This window comes from Pteropus alecto, unplaced genomic scaffold (assembly GCF_000325575.1).
Source record: "Pteropus alecto unplaced genomic scaffold, ASM32557v1 scaffold20, whole genome shotgun sequence".
Classification (NCBI taxonomy): domain Eukaryota; kingdom Metazoa; phylum Chordata; class Mammalia; order Chiroptera; family Pteropodidae; genus Pteropus; species Pteropus alecto.
The window spans coordinates 35924629-35929792 of record NW_006436298.1 but is presented as its reverse complement, the minus strand read 5'-3'; positions in this window follow the sequence as shown (position 1 = coordinate 35929792).

Here is a 5164-nt window from a genome sequence, read left to right as displayed (position 1 = left end):
AAAATGGAGACAGGATTGAGAGTAAACAAGAATACAGGTTTCTTTCTTTATCAAAAACAAAGAAACATCGATTAAAACTGAATTTTGAGAGACAGCTTTGGTTCTATGACTTATTTTATCTAAGTTGGCTATCTTTACAAGACATAAACTTGAATATAGAGTTAAATCTATGTGTTTGATTCTGTCTGGAAATCAATTTCCAGGTTCTACACAGAGTGTCTCAGGAAAAACAGGAGAAAAATCACAAAAAACAATGTCCCAACAACATAACGCTCTATTGTGAAATGTTTGGCTCCTTAAAACACTTATCTAGAAGAAAGATTAATATATTTCTCAGACATTTCTTAGGAATATATAATATATTTAAAAATTCAATGTCAACTTTCTTCTATCAAATTGTTTCTTTCCTTCCATTTTCAGAAATGTGCTTCTATGTAAAAGCTAATTATTTTTGCTCTATAAATTGTATACTTTAAAGATGCAAAATTACCACACGTTTTCTGTTTCACTTTACTACATAAATATTCTTGCTTTTTTTAAAATTTGTTTCTGAATTATGAAATAAGTGATGTAGTATTATGATAATTTAAGTATCTTTCTACCTTGGCCTAGAATATACCATTGATGATCAAATTTCTCTGAGGTGAATTAGTATGTGGACATAGAAAATAATTAGAAGCAAACTAAAAGCAGTCCCAGACACTTTAGTCCTATTCGTAGGAAAGAGAGTATGTGAGAGGTGCAAATAATCTGCTTGCATTTGAAGACACTCCCATTCATAGAAATGTAGGCAAATAGGTCATGTTGTGATTCTCACAAACCATCTTATGAATGTATGGCATATGCAAAAAATTTATTCTATATTGAGTAAAGATCATTGCATTAGGATGAGATTTCTGAGAGGGCAGAAAATTAGGTAGAGAAATGATCTTCCCGGCAGACAATCTGCCAGCCACTGAACAAAGTAAATAAATGCACAGCGGCAACATAACTGACTGCGCCTAATGGCATGTCACTCCAGCGTATCGGTATGGCTCAAGTATGTGCCAGTGGTGTTGATATGGTGGTGATTCTTCATGAGGAAGCCAGGGAGAACTCCACGGACCTGCTTTGCCTTCTCCTAAACTATGTGGGAGGGCCTCAGAAATACAGATATGGTTATAAGAAGATGGACATCTGAGTCAAACAAGAAAGGCAGAGTATTTTAATAGAACACTGAATCAGGAGTTGCCTTTTATCTACCATTTGATCCATAATTTCTCTTGGGCTGGGTTCCTCTTTATCTAGTAAGCATGGCTGGGCTCTCTATAGGAGACAAATATACTTGGAGCAGGTTTTCATCATTATGATAAAAATAGCCTGAATAGATTGTTCAGTAATGTAATGGGGAGGCCAGTATATTGGATTACCCTAGGTAAAGCTGCAATGGGACATTTCAGACTCAAAGGGGAGCCCTCATAGACTCCCTGATAAGTAGAACTGATGACTTGTGGGAGGGAATTGGTTACTTGGGCAACTTGAGTGGATTCAGATGTCCCCTGGGGTTTGCAGGATCAAGGTTAAATGTTATCAGGAGCCTTGGACCAAAATAGTACTCAGGTCTGTTGTCAAAAGCAGACAGTAAGGGCTCTAGAAAGGAACTCATCATAATGGGAGTGAGAGTCTAGGCATATAATTAGAGCTAAGAAGTACCTTAGAATGCTGGAGATGGCTGATTCTGCTACAGTGGGTAGCAGAGGCTTCACTTTTCAGGAGCCAGTTGCCCTAGCAAGACGTAAGTTTGGGGAACAATCTCTGTGCATGTGAAAATGAACCAAAATGGCAGTAACCATAGAATCCAAGACAAAAACCCAACACACAGAATACCCTCTTATTCTTACTGTTTTATTTCCACATGCTTTTCATTTATGAAAAAATTAGCACCCTGATAAAATTTAGATCAAGTGACTAATATAAGTAAAAATGTACATGACCATACTTGTACTTGACAGAGATGAGAGGTCTTACCAGTTATATCTAATGAACAGAAGTCTGAGTAAATCTCTTAAGTTTCTTCCAGTTCTAAAATGTTATTATTTTATTATGAAGATGAAAAACACTTGTCAGCTAATTTGAACATCTGACTCATCCATTCTAGAACAAGAAAGAGCATCATGACTTACTTTATAAAATTTGGCACCAAAGACTCTTGAACACTTGGGATATCTGGGCTATTAAAGAATAGATGCTAAAAGAATGATAGCTTGTTATTTGGTTCTTGACAGCTTGTACTTGAACTTTCATTTTCACCCGGGATTTCTCAATAGCAGTGCACATTTCTACGCATGCTTGGGACATGCCTTGACAGTGACCAAGATGCTAATTGTCTATAAATAGTTATTCAAAATCAAAAAAGAAAAGAAGAGCTTCTTAATACGCTACTTGCATGTTTATTAGGTTTATTTTATTTTAATATTTTAGTGGATGAGTTTCATAATGGAAAAGTTTCCTTTGTTTTCTTTTGTTTGTTGATACGTAACAAGCACCCAGAACAGAGCCTGGAACAAAAGAGGTGCTCAACAAACATTCAACAGAAAAAAAGCCCTACATTTAAGTATATAAAATGCTAAAAATGTAAAATGTTCTTTCTTATATCAGTTATGTGCCTTTCTAGAGTTACGAGTTGTGTATATTACTTTAGCATTTCTAGTATTTATGCTCCCACTCTGCAAGAAGATTTATCTCCCTGCCCTTTGCCCATGACTTGTAGCACATCCTTTGTGGGCAGAGTAGGGAGTATTTGATTTGCTTTGGTCATTACACACAAACAAACATGATGCACACCACGTCCCAGCCTGAAGAGTCACTGTATATTCCTTCCAACTCTCTTGCCCTTTTCCTTTGTCATGAGAGAAAAGCATGTCCCAGATAGGGCCTGCTCTTTCAGTATGCGTCCTGGAAGAGAAGAAATGCAGAGAAGACCTGAAATTGACTTGCAGTTGCCAATTGTAATGTGAGTAAGAATTAACTATTGTTGTTGTAAGCCTTTGGAATTTGGTAGTGGTTTATTATCTCACTGTAATCTGGTGATTTCTGGGGAAATGTGTGAAAGTTAGCATATAAAAGTGAATTGTTAAAAAAGGGATGGTTTGTTTTTCTTTATAGAAGTATTAAAGCTGCATTACAGAAGGGGAGAGACATAAGATTCACAAATGATAAATATTCTCTAGTATGATTCTAAGATATTCAAATATTCCATGTTCTCAGCTATGTGCTCGGGGATGAAACAGAATAAAGGCTCAGAGGATGTTTGATCCTTGAACTGCAAGTTTAATTTTTATTTTGCATTTTGTTAGGGAGATGTTAAGAGGAGGGCTGTTGGAAAAGAAGCCTGTTGGGAAAAGACGCTGTTGGAAAAGATCCCCTTTACATGCTTGCAGAAGTAATGGGGGCAGGAAAGTAGGTGGAAAACATCTGATAGCTCATCTAATAGTTGCTGTTGCCAATTCGGTTTCTGACTCATAATGGCTTTTAAGGAACAGTTTCTTCCTGGGAAACAGGTATCTAACTTTTAATTTTATTTTAATTCATTTATTCATTTACTCAGCATATTTATTGAAAATTCACTATGTATTAGGTATTGTACCAGAATAAAGTATGAGTATTACTCGTAGTTTCACCAAGTCTTACTCAAACTCCACATCCATGTGTTTTATTTATCCCAAATTATTCTGCAAATTTTCATATCCAAGATATCTACTCCAGACACAGTCTAAATTCATTCTCAATACAATTTGAAATTTCTTGCCAATCCTCTCCCCATGAGAATAATAGCTATTGGAAGGGAAAGTAGAAGGAGAGGGAGCAGAGTCATAAAAACAGTACATCCATGAGCACATTCTAGAAAAGTAGCATCTTAACTATAATATCCAAGGCCATAATTCATAGACATGAAAATTTGCTGATTTCTTCTGCAATGTCTAATCTCCAATTAATGCCATCCTCTGTATTTTTTTTTTTTTTAATCTCACACATTATAGTTTTCACCTCTAGAAGTTGGAGTTGAGCCTTCTTTATATCTTTCATGTCTCTAACTTTTTGGACATATCGAAACATTTATAAAAATTTCTTTACTGTCCTTGACTGCTCGTTTTAACTCTTATGTTATTTGTGAATGAGTTTCATTTTTTTCTCCCCATCAAGGATTGTATATCCCAGTTTCCTCATGTTTGTTAATCTTTAATTGCATGTCAAACATTGTGAATTTTGCCTTGTTGGATATTTTTTATTCCTATACATATTCTTGAGGTTCGTTAGGGAATGCAGCTAAGTTACTTGACAACAGTTTGATCCTTTCAAATCTCCCTTCGAAGATTTGCAGTAGTAAGGCTTGGCCCAACTATTCTCTATCTCTATTGAGATGAGACTCCTCTGAGTACCCTTCTCAATACCTAATGAATTGAGAATTTTTGCATCTAGCTGATAGGAACAATCTTCCTGGCCCTGAGTGAGCACTGAGAAGTCTTCTGTCTAATCATTCAGATGGTTCTTTTCCCAATCTTGGGCAGTTTTTCTCAAAGGCCTGTGTTGGTCAGTACTCTACCGAATACTCTAGGGTGCCCATTGCAGATCTCAGGGTTTCTCTATGTACCTCTCTTTCCTTAGGTACTGTCCTATGAACCCTACTGCCTTGGTCTTGCTGGACTCTTAGCCTATCTTCTCTGCTGGCTCTGCCAGAGTTCCCTCCCTGTGGTATGGTCAGGAAATACTCTCAAGCCGGTAAGCTGAGTTCACCTCATTTGTTTCCCTTCTTTTAGGATTACTGTCCTTCATTACTTGGTGTCCAATGTTCTTAAAACCACTGTTCTAGGTATTTTGTGTGGGTTTTTTCCCCTTGGTGTGCGGTGGGGGAGCAAAGTCATTTCAGGTAGAAATCCAGATCCTGTTACTCTACCTTGACCAGAAGTAAACGTCCGCAATCAAAAGTTTCAAGTACAAAATTGCCAAGCTGTCAACAATTGTGTGATTAAACTTTTCAGCCTTCTTTCCATTGCTACAAAGCAGTTCTAGACAGAAAGTTAAAAACTAAAAGATTTACCAAACTCTAACAGCCCTTATTTCTCTTTATAATGAAATAGTCATTTGAATAGCTGAATTTAAAACATTTTCTCCTTCTTCCTTCCTC